Raw genomic sequence first — 16,693 nt, forward strand, 5'->3', positions numbered from 1 at the left:
GTGACTAGTAGTACATATATACCTCAGAAAGCAGTTTTCCTCAGAGATCTAAGTATAAGCATGGCTACTGCACTGGGTAAAATAAAGCTAATTAACAAATGAAACAAACGATTTCTGAGAGATTTTAAGAATCTTGATCTGGTATGAGTTATAGCACAATTTATTCCTGTCAAAAATAACTCCCAGAAATGAATGGAGGACTGCGAATAAAATATATTCATTCTGTTAAGATGGGTGCCTAAGTACTTCATACAAGAAACTCTAGATGAACTTTCTGTACGTAGTTACTGAAAAGAAACCAACAGAAAGATTTTGTTTTTACTTCTTCATTAGCGAGGCTTTAGTGCATACAATTGATAAAATCAACCAGCACACAATGACAGCTTAAATTTGGTTCTAAATACAGAGGTCTCTCACTTCACAAAACATGCGCTTTCCTGAAAAGCTTTGTGTAGATAAAATTTGGAAAATCCAGTCACATCTTAAGGGCACTGAGGGAGCAAGCCATTTAAAGGAACTCTGTATGCAGTGAACATTGTCTGCAATGTGAAAGATTCCTATCTATTTTCTGTATTACATTTTCTTTAAGGGATGGACCCCTTCCTTTTGGTTTTACCCCTATGTTATATACCAGAAGACTTGAAAACAGAGATTTAAGTTTTAATTATTTGTTGATTGATGTAAAAGCTGACATGCATAACCATGCCTAAACAAATCAGTGTACAGCCTGAAAGAACAGCCAGCTATTTAAGAGAATCCATGAACAGCAGAAAGCAATGGAAAACTTTCTCTTTAATGTTTAGGACACCCAATCAACTTCCTTCAGAGCCCCATGCCACTTTTGACTGCTCTCAAAAATCTGATTTTTTAATATTTGAACTGGAGTTTTGTTGCAGAAGGGAAAAAAAACCACGTTTAACAGAAAGCTTTAAAAATGGCTACAATAGTTTAACTTGAGTAAAAAGAATCTAAAAGAAAAGTTAACACTCAAGTAAGTATATACAGGTCCATGTACAAACACACTTTTAAACTTTATACCACTTCACTTAATCAATACTTATTTGACTTGTACAGAGTGATAGATACTGTATTTGTTTACATATGTTTCTCTCTTGTCCAAATGCATATAATACATACAGATCCTACTGAATTAATATGTATACCTCTCCTTCCTGGTTTCTTTCCCTCAGCTCCAGATCTACAGTTGTGTTTAAATTTGCTTCTCTGTCTCTGTCTCTGTCTCTCTCTCTCTGTCTCTGTCTCTCTCTGTCTCTCTGTCTCTCTCTCTCTCTCTCTATCTATATATACATAATCCTTCTATAATACTGCATTATTTGAATAGTTTCAATGTGTTGTTTTCTCAAATTCTGTTATTCCATACAAAATTCGAGTTCCAAAGGGAAAAAGTTCAAGAGAGGGCTAGCAAGATAGCTCAGTGAATAGATCCTTGCTGAGGAGCCTGATGACGTGAGTGCAATTCACATGGTGGAAGAAAACCAACTCCTGTGAGTTTCCTTCTGATCTGAACTCACACAGATAAACAAAGACAATTTTCAAAAGAAAGTTCAAAGGAGAAGGAGAAGAAAAGCTGCAAAGAAACCAACTTTTTAGACATTGTTAGAAGAATGAATAATAGTACAGTCTCTATACAGGTCTCTCCTTGTCAAATGTCAGTACTTGGCACTCTATTAATCTGTTATACCTTTACATGTATACTTAATATTAAAATAACCCATATTCTGCTACTGTAGGTTATTTAAATAAACCATGGGGGAATCTAATAGAATACTATGTAATTGAAATATAATGAAGGTTATACAAAGGGAAACATATGTTACATGAATTCCTATGCAGTGATGTCAACCCTAGATTTTAGAATATTTTGCAAGGTGTGTAAAATAATGGACAGGACAATGAGTGCTACCTGTTATAAGAAGATGCATACATGTTCCTAAACACTTCACTTTTATGAAGAAATACTGGAAGTTTGCAAAAACAATCACTGTACAAAAATTTAGTGTGAATGGGGCAAGGTGGAAGAAAGTGTGTGGATGGGGCAAAATACTTAGTACAATGAATTTTGGAAACAGGAAAATTAAAATAGAATAGATGAAAATTAGAGACGATATTAACAACCTTTTCAATAGATGCTCCTGAAAACCAATATAATTCTCATGATTTTTAGCAAATTTTACATTTAACTCTTACAGTCTACTAGAATGCCTTAATATTTAAATACTCTACAGTAGCATTGTCCCATAAAAATAAAGGTTAGTATAAAACTCATGGATAAAGAAAGTTATCTAGCTACTTCAATAAGTAAAAAGTTTTGGGAGGGTCAGGATTTCTCTATGTTACCTTGGCTGTCCTTGAACTCACTTGTAGATCAGGGTACCCTCAAACTGACAGACATTCACCTGCATCTGTTTCCCATATGCTGGAATTGAAGCTGTGGGCCACCAATGCCGGGTTCATAAGTTAAAAATTTAAAAATATTGTTCTTTATTTGGAGAAGCATGATAGAAATATACTAACGTATAGTTGTTGAATATTTATGAGCTGGGCATGGTGGCACATATCTCTAATCTCAGCACTTGGGAGGCAGAGACAGCCAGTTTGAATATAGCCTGTTTTACATACCAAGTTTCAGGGCTACACAACAAGACCCTGTCTCAAAAAAAAAAAAAAAAAAACTCTTCATGATGTATTTGACCCTCTTTTTTATATTAAATACCTGACATTTGGTATATAATTTACAGATAGCACATAGCAACCAAACTAGGAAGTTGCCAGTGGTGGCAGTGAAAAAGAGTCATATAAAAGAGTCAAAATTAAATAGGATATTTAAATGCAAACTAGCTATATAAAATGTAGTAGGATCACTTAAAATAGATTTTAAGTTCTCAAATGCCACATGTGATTATGTACATGACACTGTACAGTGCTATCCTTCCAGCTAGGAAGCCTGAGCTGCAAATCAAAGCAAATATTTATCTAGAAGATGAGTTTGCTATGAGGTGTGTGGTGTGGTGTGTTGCTATTAACATAATCCCTTAAGTAAAGCAATAAAATGCTATTCTCAAGTAAATCTATTTTTCAGTCTAACATTTCCAGGCCTTTAAATGCTGACTTTTTGTATCTTTTGCAACCCTCTGTTGGAAAATCTTCAGAAATGTAAGAGATTGAACAAGACCAAACTGCAATAGTAGAAATGTACCACAAGAGGACCTGCAAAGACAAGCTGAGCTCAAATTACAGCTTGGCCTCTCTTATTAAACTGAAGTATAATTAGGAAAACCCCTCACTGTCAGGATTAATGTGCCAGTTTGCTTACAATCTTAAAAGGTAATTTGTTCTAATTTAATTTGAAATTACTCCACGGTGTGGGGATGTTATCAGTAACTAGAAGCTACCAGAAGGAAAATTTTGGCAAGAATTAGGAGAAGCAATGCAGTGCTGAAGATCATGGAGTGTGAAGTCACAGCCCAAACCGAAAACCTTAATTCTGCCCCACATGACCTTCATTACCTCAGTGAATTCCTTGATTATGTAATAAAGTCAATCATAGTATTACATCCTAAGATTTGTTGAGTATTAAGAAGAAGACATATTTAAAGTGCTTATTCCAGTGTACTTTATGAAGTGCTTAAGACCATCAGTAATTATGATGGTAATTGGTTGCTTCTAACTCCTATTCCCCTGCAGATTTCTAACAGTTCTTTGGTAGGGAAGGGACACTATGTTTAGATTGATATGCTTTCTTTCTGTATAAGTAGGGACAGGAACATACAGAACATGGTTTATTTATTATGACAAGAAGGGACTATATTATTTATCTGAGGGTCCCAGATCTGCTTAGCTCTAGTGAATACTCACAGTTGCAGCATTTGATCAGAGTCATATTCTTTGATTCCTTCAGGTACCTATTTCTGTCCTTGGCAATTTCTTATAGTTTATACTCTCACTTCCATTTGAACTGTGTACTTCTGAAGTTTAATGCTGGGCACTATTTTCTCTGCTGTGAATTTTAGGCCTTGGATTCTCACCATTGTCTTGCTTATCTAAACACCTTTCCCAGTTTCATCTGGTACTCTATTACTGAAGCTGATCTCATTTAGCACTGCTCCCATCCTCTGCCTCTGTGATCAAGTACTTGGTCTATGATCCATAAAGAACTCTCCCAGTCAGATGCCCATTAAGGTAGTTAGAAACATATTTGTTAAAGTGAGTAATAATATATCTTCAAAAGTGCTTATAGGTATACTTTGAATATGCAAATATCTTAATATACTATATTCTCACAAATATATCATTTGATATAATTATGTTCATTTCTACATAAAGAGTCAAAGCACTTAGATGTTATAATATTAATTGTTCTTTATTCTTAAGCATCTTATCTGTAAAAGCATCACAGAATGTAATTGTTGTCCTACAGGCTTACTGCTGAATAAGTTCATCCCTTCTAATTCTTTCTGAACTCTGGCTGGCTTGTTCAACTTAGCTGCTCTGGTTCAAACTCCTCTCCAAGCTGACTGATTCAATCTGGTTTCTCTCAGCTTCTCACTGAATGCTCTGCTTGGCCTCAAAATAACTCTGGCAATTTGTTCTAATCTTCTGGCTCCTTTTTCTCTGGCTCCAACTGCCTCTGCTGACCTGCACTACATGAACTGCACAAACTGAACAGAACTCATTAACAAACTCAATTGCACTGCACTAACTTCACTGATCAAACTGATTCCCAACTGACTCCCACTCTTTCCCTGTGCTGCTCTTAAATAGATTCTCTTTCTTGTACTGTCCTGTGAGAGTAAGGAGAAGGGTTGAAAGCCCTGACAGGGATAGGAATCTCACAAGAAGACCAACAGAATCAACTAACCTGGACACTTGGAGGCTCTCAGAGACTACGCCACCAACCAAAGAGTATGCAAGGGCTAGATGTAGGTCCACCCACACATATGTAGCAGATGTGCAACTTGGTCTTCAAGTGAGTCCCTCAACAACTGGAGTACAGGCTATCCCAAAAGTTGTTGCCTGTATGTGGAATATGTTCTAGCTGGGCTGCTTTGTCTGGCCTCAATGGGAAAGGATGCACCTAGCCCTTTCAGTGACTTGATGTTCCAGAGTGGGAGGATATGGAGGGGGGGCACCCTCTTAGAGAAGAAGGGGATGGGGGATGGAGGAGGAAATGTGTGAGGGGAAGACCTGGAGGGAGCAGTGTTTGGTATGTAAATCAATCAATCAATCAATCAATCAATCAATCAATCAATATCCTATCTCTGGCTCATTCTCTTGAATCTTTCTCTGATCTGCACTTGGCTCCTTAATTAGATGTCATTTTCAAACAAGACTGCTTCCTTCTACAAACTAATTTTGCCTTAAAGCTGTGTACTAAGAGTGTGTCTGTATTCCATTCAGAGGGATTAAAGGTGTGTCTGCATTCTAGCCTAATCACATAGAACTAGGTCTTTGGATATGATCCCTTGCCAGAGCAGCTATGTTGTTGGATTAAAATTTTTCTACATCATCCATGTTTATCTGCCTCCTATTTCCTTGTCTAATTCCTCCAGATTCACCTCTAACAGTCTCCTCCTAACTTTGTCTTCTTTCTTTTTCTCATGATGCTTTTTTATTTAAAAATTTTTCATACAATAAATTTTGATCATATTCTTCCTCAACTCCTGCCATATCTTCCCCATCTCTCTAGCAACACAATTTCATCTTTTCTCTCTCTTTATCCCCAAACCCCACAAAAACAAACAAAGATCAGTAAGAAAGAAATACCGAAACAAAATGGAACAGAAGCTCACTACTCCACCCCACCCCAGATAGAAAAAAAATCCTCCACACAGTTTTGTGTTGGCCACTGCTCTTGGGCATGGGGCCTGCCCTGGAGTTTGGCTGATATATTCCATTGAAGAAAGCTGTTTTTCCATTTACCAGGAGGTATCAATTGCAAATAGCTTCTTGGTTAGGGATAAGACTTTGTGTCCGCTTCTTCATAGTGATAGAATTTTGTCTGGTTTGAACTTGTACACAGTTCTCTGTGATTTCATATGTGTGTCAGCCTTGTTTTTTCTGTTTTTCTTTTCCTGTTTCCTTTGAATCATCCTCCACGTCTGGCTCTTATCATCTTTCTGTCTCCTCTTTCACACATATTCCCAAGCCTTGGGTGAAAGGTTTTGTGTAAGATGTCTGAATTAGAAGGAAGTACTCCAATGTGTCATACTCTCTGCACATTGTCTACTTGTGGGTCTCTGTGTTAGTTCCCATCTACTGCATAAAAAAGCTTTTCTGATGGGGGTTGAGTAATGCACTTATCTATGGGTGTAGCAATATGTTATTAGGAGTAATTTTATTACTGTGTCTTTTAGAGGAAAAATAGTACTAGGTTTCAGGGTTTCCCCCAAGTTCATCACTTACCTAATCTCAGGTTCTTGACCATTTTCTCAGTATCAGGTATGGGCTCTATCTAATGCTGTGTCTTAATCCATCAAAAAGTAGTTGATTATTCCTGTAACATTGGTGCCACAGTTGCACTATTATATCTTGCAGGGAGTCACTTTTGCAGATAGTAGGGCTTGCAGCTGGTTGGTATTGATGACTACCTTTCTTCTCTGATACTATTCAAAGTACCTGCCAGCACCATGAACTGTGCTAGAACTGTGCTAAAAGTGATGCTAGTTGTTTGCTAACATAAGCTAGTGCTGTCCTCAGCAATAGAGCCTTATCATCAGGTTGTAGAGAGTAACCAATATCTATGGTAATGGCTATGTTTGAGTTGTCTATGGAGCCACTTTGGCCAAGAACTCAATAAGATGTATAAATTCCTGACAATGGAGTTTTTTTTATTTATTTTTATTTATTTATTAGGTATTTACTTCATTTACATTTCTAATGCTATCCCAAAAGTCCCCCATACCTTCCCCTCCCCACTCCCCTACCCACCCACTCCCACTTCTTGGCCCTGGCGATCCCCTGTACTGAGGCATATAAAGTTTGCAAGACCAAGGGGCCTCTCTTTCCAATGATGGCCAACTAGGCCTTCTTCTTCTTCTTCTTCTTCTTCTTCTTCTTCTTCTTCTTCTTCTTCTTCTTCTTCTTCTTCTTCTTAATTTTCTATTTTATTTTATTTTAATTAGGTATTTTCTTCATTTACATTTCCAATGCTATCCCTAAAGTCCCCCATACCCTCCCCCCCCCCACTCCCCTACTCACCCACTCCCACTTCTTGGCCCTGGCATTCCCCTGTACTGAGGCATATAAAGTTTGCAACACCAATGGGCCTCTCTTTCCACTGATGGCTGACTAGGCCATCTTCTGATACATATGCAGCTAGAGACACGAGCTCTGGGGGGTACTGGTTAGTTCATATTGTTGTTCCACCTATAGGGTTGCAGATCCCTTTAGCTCCTTGGGTACTTTCTCTAGCTCCTCCATTGGGGGCCCTGTGATCCATCCAATAGCTGACTGTGAGCATCCACATCTGTGTTTGCTAGGCCCTGGCATAGTCTCACAAGAGACAGCTATATCAGGGTCCTTTCAGCAAAATCTTGCTAGTGTATGCAATGGTGTCAGCGTTTGGAGGCTGATTATGGGATGGATCCTCGGGTATGGCAGTCTCTAGATGGTCTTAGCTCCAAACTTTGTCTCTGTAACTCTTTCCCTGGGTGTGGCAGGAGAGATACCATGATCACGAAGACAATGGAGGTTTTACTTGGCATGACATGTCTATATGGGGCATCTCTTCCCCATTATAACGTGATTCCATTTAAATTCCTTCCATATGTGTAAATATTTTTAGGAAGCCTCCATAGTACTAGGTTTTCAAATGTTTTTTCAAAAGCCCTTTCTTGTTCCCTTGTTTCCTTGTCCCTTCCTATATTCTCTCCTTTACCATGTGCTCCCTCCCTGTCCCCTTTTAATCCTGCTCTTCTAGTCTCTCCTTTATCTCTCTCTTTTGTCCATTAGCTTACCTATCCACTTTACACTCTGATTGCTGTCCCCTCTCCTAGTCTCCCCCCCCACATAATCCCTCCTCCCACCTCCTCCCCTTCTCCTCTGAGAGGGTTGAGTCCCCGCCCCCTTGGCTATCCCCCATACCCAGGTCCTTCAAGTCTCTGTAAGGCTATGCCCTTCCTCTCTCTCCCACTGAGGCCAGACAAGGCAGCCCAGCTAGAAGAACATATCCCATATACAGGGAACAGCTTTTGCGATAGCCCCTGCTCCATTTGATCAGGACCCACATGAAAACCAAGCTATACATCTGGTACATATATGCAGGGAGGACTGAGTCCAGCCCCTGTATGTTCTTTGGTTGGTGGTTCAGACTCTAAGAACAAGTGTCCAACTTAGTTGACTTTGTTGGTCTTCCTGTAGAGTTCCTATCCCCTTCAAGGTCCGCAGTCCTTCCCTGATCCTTTATCTCTCTATAGCACTATATTCTATTTTTTTTTCCTTGGAAGATCCCCTTATCCTCCCTGGTCTTGAAGACTCCATTCACATATACAATGAAATGTGCCCATATCTGCCCCCTGTTTTCCTGTCTAACTCTCCCCAAATTCAATCCAACAGTACTCTCCCAACTTTGTGCCCTTTACCATTTTTAAAAATAACCCAGTAAGTCCAATTATTACTGCCACATTGAGGGTAAAGGTAAGGATGTCAATTATATGAATTCAAATCTTTTATTTCATACCTTACATGAGAATGTTTCCATTATTTTTCCCCTCCTCTTCTTTCCCCATCCATATACTACTTTGCTGGTTGGCTTCTAAAGTCTTCTTTACATTTTGAAACTCTATGTCTAAAGGTTAGTTAACAGATACTATTTCCTAAGGAGCAGTGGTAGAAATGAAATTCTTTCCAGTTTTGATGCTTATATGATATGAATCATGTGGTTTATAATTATTATTTTGATTTTTCTGAGATCAGCTTATTTTATCCAACTTTATATTTTTAGATTTATTCATATTGATATATGTGGCTATAGTTTGTTTTCATAACTGCCAAGTACTCCATGGTTTGAAAATAACATTATAATGACATATTTAATTGTTATTGAATGGCACAAAATACATCACAGAAGTACTTTGGACACATCTTTTGGTATATATGTGCAAGAGCTTCTATCACATTTATTAACACAGAGGAGTCGGAACTAAAATTGGGTATAGGTTGACATCCTTTCTAATTTGTTGGTGCCTAGTATTGTTTGGGTATGGATTCAATGGGTTCTATAGAGATTTATGTGCTGGAAGCTTGGTTCTCAGTGCTGTGTGTTTACATTGTAGAAACTTTGAAATATAGGGCATTGAGGAATATAACAAGGTTCTGGAAGAATCACCCTCAGAAAAAATTAAAAAATGTTTTCTCAGACTGCATAGTTTTTGTAAGACTTAGTTGTTACAGAAGAATTTGAAACATTGCTTGAAACCTTCTTTCATGAAGTCTGCCATTGTGATATGATTGCTACAAGGATCTTACCATGGCTCAGCGAAAGCTGGTGCAATGGCATTGACCTCTAAGACTGGGAGCTTAATAAATGTTTCTTCAATATTTTGTGGTGAAAGCAGAAAATTTACTATGATATTGCCCGTAATTTACTGGTGGTTAAATAGTTTGATGTTAGCTACAACTGTATCTAAGTAGAAGAGTCAAATTGTTTTAAAAATATAATTATTATTATATTTTAACAGTATTCCTAATTAATCTTAATTAAAACAAGATTTAAGTAATCTTAATTAAAATATTAAGAGCAACTTTTACTCCTACATGTATAAGAATTCTGTTGTTTCTTTGTGATCATTATCTCAGAATTAGTAAACACTGTGTCTTAGTCAGGGTTTCTATTCCTGCACAAACATCATGACCAAGAAGCAAGTTGGGGAGGAAAGGGTTTATTCGGCTTACACTTCCATACTGCTGTTCATCACCAAAGGAAGTCAGGACTGGAACTCAAGCAGGTCAGAAAGCAGGAGCTGATGCAGAGGCCATGGAGGGATGTTCTTTTACTGGCTTACCTCCGCTGGCTTGCTCAGCCTACTCTCTTATAGAACCCAAGACTACCAGCCCAGGGATGGTCCCACCCACAAGGGGCCTTTCCCCCTTGATCACTAATTGAGAAAATGCCTTACAGTTGGATCTCATGGAGGCATTTCCTCAACTGAAGCTCCTTTCTCTGTGATAACTCCAGCTGTGTCAAGTTGACACAAAAATAGCCAGTACACACTGATTGTGATCATCTCAGAGATGAAAACATTTGTATTTATTGTAATTTTAATTTGTACTATTTTGGTTATCAATATAGTTTTGTTACTTCTATTGGTCACTTTCTTTTTCATCTGTGAAATCTGTGTGTATATATCTTAGTAACTTTTATTGTTCTTTAATTTCTTTATAGTAATCATTTATTGGATATATATTAATAACATTTGATTTTTCAGTATTATCATTAATATTTTGATTTTAAAATTCTCAGTAATCATCTTTATCTTCTGACAATTTCCGCCTTGCTCAAAAATTTTGCTTTATACCACCATTTGAGGTATATGTTTTCCGTATTATTTCTGGAATTTTAAAGTTCGGTCTTTCAAATTTAAGTTCTTGGAGCATCTGGATTTGATTTTTGTATGGTGTGATGTAGAGGTACAATTTCACTACTTTTTCATATGGATAACATATCATTATAGCAAGTATATATGGAAGACTTGTAGCAAGTCTCATGGAAGAGCCTTTTTATTCCCTTTTCTATGCAATGTCAGTTCTGTTATATGTCAAGTTTCCACATGTGCAATGCCTTATTTCTGTGCTCTTCATTGAATTCCATTGGCCTACTTGTCATTCCTTGTGGTAGCACCTCACAATTTCTATGATTTCCCAATTGATATTGATTTCTAAAAGGGCAAATTATAATGGTTGTGAGCCAGATTCTTTGGAAAATGATTTTCACTAGTTGATGCTTGCTCCTGAAGATGGGTGGACTAGAAGGATAGTATTTAATTTGGTTTGATGCTCAAGTTATCTCTTTGGGAAAGCACTCACTTATCCTACAGGCAAAAGTGTCAATGCTTTAATTGTGTTAATTCTAATAATTTTGGCAATTAATAAATCATAAATAATTTGAGTTCCAGCATAGTCTGTTTTATTAATCCATTTGTATATTTGTTCTTTCTTCTTTTATTAATTTATCAAATTTTATTAGTTTTATCCTATATACATAGTACAGTATTATCAAATAGATACTATAATTAAATATATGTATTATCTATATAATATTGATAACTATATAGTGGTAAAGGTAACATCTACATAATACATAATTTTTGCATGTATATAGTATTTGTTATTTTTAATTTTAGTTCTGTACAATGATGATTATGTAATTGAATGGGATGAATAAAGAACAGATATACTTTATTAAAAGAAATTCTTGAGTGTTTTTTTAGCAGGCTGTGCTAAGGTGACACAGGTTTTGCTAAGTGGACTACTGTTAAAATAAAATACCTAAAAATGTGTAGGCAACTTGGGAATGGCACAGAGAGTAGAGAGCAGCACAGGTTTTGTTGTTGTTGTTGTTTTTATATTTTTATTTTTATTGGATATTTTATGTACCCCTTTCCTGGTTTCTCCTCTGGAACCCTCCTGTCCCATTCCCCCTTATTCTTCTCTCATACAATACATCCTGACAATAGGTTCCTCTCCCTCCCAGTCCCCTTCCCCTGCACCCAACATGTCTTCTTTCCTCCAGATCCACTGCTCCTCACTTTTACTTCAGAAAAGAGCAGCCCTCCCTGGGATATCAACTGAATTCAGCATGACATAATGCAATAAGAATAGGCACAAACCTATCAAGGCTGGATGAGGCAACCCAGTCAGAGTAAAATGGTCCAAAGAGGAGACAAAAGAGTCAGAGACACCCCCACTCTCCTGTTAGGAGTCCCACAAAACCTCAAGCTAAACAACTACAACATATAGGTAGAAAACCTAGCACAGACCCATGACATCTCCCTGTTCATTGTTTCAGTCTCTGTGAGCTGCTATGAACCCTGCATAGTTGATTTTGTGGGAGTTGTTCTTCTGGGGTTCTCTATCCTTCTGGCTCCTCCAATTCTTCCTCACCCTCCTCTTCTCTTAGATTCCCTGAGCTCTGCAAGATGTTTGACTGTGGGTCTCTGCATCTAATCCCACCAGCTGCTGTGGGAAGCTTTTCTGATGACTCTGATTGGGATAGGCACCGATCCTATGAGTATAGTAGAATATCATTAGGAATAATTTCTTTGACTTTGTTGTTTGTTGTTGTTGTTTTTGTTAGTCATGTTGGGTTTTACCCCCAGGTCTCTGAGCATCCAGCTTCCAGATCCTGGCCATCTAGGCAGTGTACTGGTGTGGGTCTAAGGTTGCACCAGTCATTGGTTGGCCAGTTCCACAAGCTCTGAGCCACCATTACCCCAGCACATCTTGCAGTTAGGACAGTTTATAGATCAAAGATTTATGTGATTGGTTTGGTGTGCCAGTCCCACAACTGGCAATCTGGCCCAGTTACAGAAGATGGCCAGTTAAAGCTCCACATTACTACTAGGAATCCTCACTGTGATCACCTTCATAGTGTTCAGGAAGTTTCCACTGAACTCCATTTCCATATTGCCCCAAAATCTCTCTCCCTGGACATCACAAGGGTTTTGAGCACCTGTTGAAAAAATGCCTAGATGGACATGAATTATCTATTGAGTTTAATTTTGGTGAGAGTTCAAAAGGAAAGAAATTTATTTAAAAGAAGAAGAAAGAGAAAAAAGAAAAAGGCTCAGTCTTCCAAGAGAATAATAATCCTTTTTAGTAATCCTGAAGAGAATATTGCTAGAATTAAAAGACATTTTGATAAGATCTCAGAAGGAAAATTAGAAACATGTGATTTGAAACTAGACAGGCCATTTTTGTTACAACAAGACAAGTAACTTGGCTGACTTGCACTTTTGTTCTAGTGCTTTGTGTAAGGTAGCACTTTTGAATGATGAAATTGAATATTGAACTGACAAGTATTTCAGGAAAGGTATTGAAAGTGCAGCTCTGCTATTCTTAATAAAGTTTGTGTGAGAATAATAACTTGAAGAACAAATTATTATCATGATAAGAAGAACCACAATGTAAAAGATGTGGAAAATTCTCTACCAATCTACATTAAAACACCGAAGAAGCAATATGCAGCTGGCCAAATGACTTTTTGATGAGAACACCAATTGCAAGTGAGAACTATAAATTTCAGTCATTACAACAGGAAAATTTCCACTTCAAAAGGGAAGTGGAAGGGAGCCATGACACAAAAGGGAAAGCCATAAGAAAAAAATGTAGGCAGGACTTTGAATCTCCTGCAGTATGCAGGATTGGGCAATAGAGATTTGGGTCAGAAGTTGTCTTAGGTATATTTGTTGATTGCTGACTACTTTATTTTTTTGAGGGAGTGTAGTATCTATTACTGACCCAGAGCTTTCCAAGTAGACAAGGCTGGCTAGGCAGCAAGATACAGGAATCCACCTGTTTTTACCTCCCCAGTGCTGGAATTACAGTCATATATCAGCACATCTGGCCATCTGGCTTTTCACATTTTTGTTGTTGTTGTTGCTGGGAATGGACTAAGTTCTTTATGTTTCTGCAATTTTACTGACTGACCTTTTCCCCCAGTTCCCTGAAGAAATATTTATTATTATTGTGTGGATGTTTCTCTTCCCTTTCTCTACCTCCATCCTTTTCTCCTCTCTCTTCCTCCTTCACCCCTAGTCTCTGACTTGTGTTTCTAGGGTAGCAGGGTGTTTCATGTGCCAAGGCATGCCTGTGGAAGTCAGATTCGGGCATTTTTCCTCTAGTTTTCCTTAATAGATTTTCTATGGCTCTAATTCCCATCTCATCTTCATACCTCTTATAAAAAAATTGTAGGTTTTGGTCTCTTAATCATTTTCCAGAGTTCTTGAAAGTTATATTTGTGATTTTTGATTTATTTATAGCCATATGATTGTGATTCTTCTCTTAAAATCCTAATTTCTTATTCTGATAGTTATAGCCTATTGGTGTTGCTTTACACTGAAGGGGTTTTTTTTTTTCAGTAAAAACTGTATTTTATCCACCTTCCTTTGTTAACATTCTAAATAGTATATAAACATTATAAAACAAATTAATCTGTTTGTAACCTGGGCTTGTGATAGGAACCATCAATTATACAGAACTGACAGGCCTTTTCCTATTTGTTTTTCCAGCCCCTTTCAGTCTCAGTCTCTGTCACTTGTCCTTTCTTGGTTAATCTATCCTAACTCTTGTGAAATAGGGACCAAAAATAGTACCAACTCAGTATCATGAGGTTTAAGAGACATCCCAACAGTAAAAAGGCCAAGCTCTCGGGAACCTTCAAACTCCAGGGGTTCCTGCTCTTTGGTAGAGCTCCTTCTTGGGTCCTGGGCTGAGAAACCAATGGATCTTCAAACCAAACACACAGATCTAAAGACCAATTGAGGGTCTGGATGATAAGGTACATGGCTTGTGACCATCACTAGCAACATCCAGCCTCAGGACTTCCAAGACTTCTGAGGTCATGTCCCCTGTGGATGCCTCCCAGGTACCTCTCCATTCCCCCTCCACACCTGAACAGTATGAGGGGTACAGCAGAGGTCAAAGACAGAGTGACCAGCCCCAGGGGGCTAAGGGGAGGGGTGTGGCGGAGCAAAGTTGGTGACATTTGCTCTTGGGAATGAGAGGTAGGGCCCGGATCAAGGGTGGCAGCTGGAAGGTGAAGGACAGCCCCAGAACTCAGTAGCGGTAGTGATCAGGCATGAAGGGGCCATTGATGGGCATGCCCAGGTACTGGGCCTGCTTCTCAGTCAGCTTGGTCAGTTTCACATTCAGCTTGCCCAGGTGGGCTTCAGTCATTGCCTCATCCAGCTTCTTAGGCAGGAAGTGAACCCCAACGGGGTATTTATCTGGGTGAGTTCACAGCTCAGTCTGTGCCATCACCTGGTTCATGAAGGAGTAGCTCATCACGAAGCTGGGGTGTCCCATGGCACAACCCAGGTTGACCAGACAACCTTCAGTCAGCAAGATGATGCGGCGCCCATTCTTTAGCCAGTAGCGGTCCACCTGGGGCTTGATGTTCACCTTCTGTCCACGGCGTTCTCATTGAGCCACTTTACATCAATCTCAACATCTAAGTGTCTAATGTTACAAACAATGGCGTCATCCTTCATCTGCTCAAAGTGCCGGCCAAGGATGATATCCACCCAGCCTGTGGTGGTGACAAAGATGTTGCCCTCCTTACAGGCTTCGTCCATGGTGGTTACTTCATAGCCCTCCACGGCAGCTTGCAGTGCAGTGATGGGGTCGATCTTGGTGATGATGACTTGGGCCCCGAAACCCCTCAGGGCCTGGGCACAGTCCTTGCCCACATCACCATAGCCTGCCACCACTGCCACCTTGCCCTCAATCATCACATCTGTGGCCCGTTTGATGCCATCTATGAAGGACTCCCGGCAGCCATAGAGGTTGTCAAACTTGCTCTTGGTGACAGAAACATTGACATTGATTATAGGCACCTTCAGTATCCCATTGGACATCATCTTGTAGAGGTTGTGGACCCCAGTCGTGGTCTCCTCAGATATACCTCCGATTCCTCGCAGAAGCTGTAGGTATTTGGTGTGGATGAGGTTAGTAAGGTCACCATCATCATCCAGAATCATGTTGAGGGGTCCATCCTTGAAGTCTGTTCAATGCACCACAGGTACTCCTCATCTGTCTCGCCCTTCCAGGCAAACACTGGAATGCCAGCCTTGGCAATGGCAGCCGCTGAATGGTCCTGAGTAGAGAAGATGTTGCAGCTGGACCACCTCACCTCAGCACCCAGGGCCACGAGAGTCTCAATGAGAACAGCAGTCTCCACGGTCATGTGCAGGCAGCCGGCAAAGCCAGCACCCTTCAGTGGCTTGGAGACTGAGTACATCTCCCGCATGCACATCAATCCTGGCATCTCATTCTCAGCTATGTCCAGGGCCTTCAGTCCCCAGGCGGCCAGTCCGATGTCCGCGGCTTTGTAGGGCAGTTTATCAGACATGCTGGCGGCGCTTCCGCTAGGACTGATGAACTCAGTAAAGGGGGCCGGGCGGCTCCGGGCAGGCGAAGTTGTTTTTTTTTTTAATTGAATTTTTTACTAAAAAAAAATCAAGTTTTAAAGAATCTGCTTGATGAATTTCTCATTCAAATTTTGAATGACTTACTACTCATTCATCTGTTTAATCTGTTTGTTTCTATTTGCTTTGAGCTTGCAACATTTCAACCAATTTAATGTCTTTGGGTTTGGTTATTGAGAAGCTGTGTAAGTTTGAAGGAATCATTTTTTCTTGCCACTCCTCTCTGGTTTCCATTTTTCATCTGTTGGGATGGCGATCTTTTCACAGTAGGGTCTTATTAGTGGACTGTCTTCTATTGTTGCATGTGTTTATCCTATTATTCATGGGTAGCTGGTGCGTGTGTATGTGCTGGTTCATGGAGATGCACTTGTATACATATTGAGACAACCTTGGGTGTCACCATCCACCACCTTTGAGAGGTGTGGTGATATTTTCATTGTTTTGCATATTGCTGACTATTGAGTGAGCTCTGGCGATTTGTCTGTTTCTACCTCTACAGTGATAAAATTGCAAGTATGCACCATCATGTC

General features: G+C 39.3%; 1 pseudogene; it reads right to left on the bottom strand.

The window, feature by feature from the left end:
- Positions 1–14,793: 14,793 nt before the first annotated feature.
- Positions 14,794–16,122, bottom strand: LOC110287355 (adenosylhomocysteinase pseudogene; annotated as a pseudogene).
- Between the last annotated feature and the right edge of the window lie 571 nt (positions 16,123–16,693).

The sequence above is a fragment of the Mus caroli genome, unplaced genomic scaffold, assembly GCF_978045245.1.
Source record: "Mus caroli unplaced genomic scaffold, Mus_caroli_1 scaffold_5, whole genome shotgun sequence".
Lineage (NCBI taxonomy): Eukaryota > Metazoa > Chordata > Mammalia > Rodentia > Muridae > Mus > Mus caroli.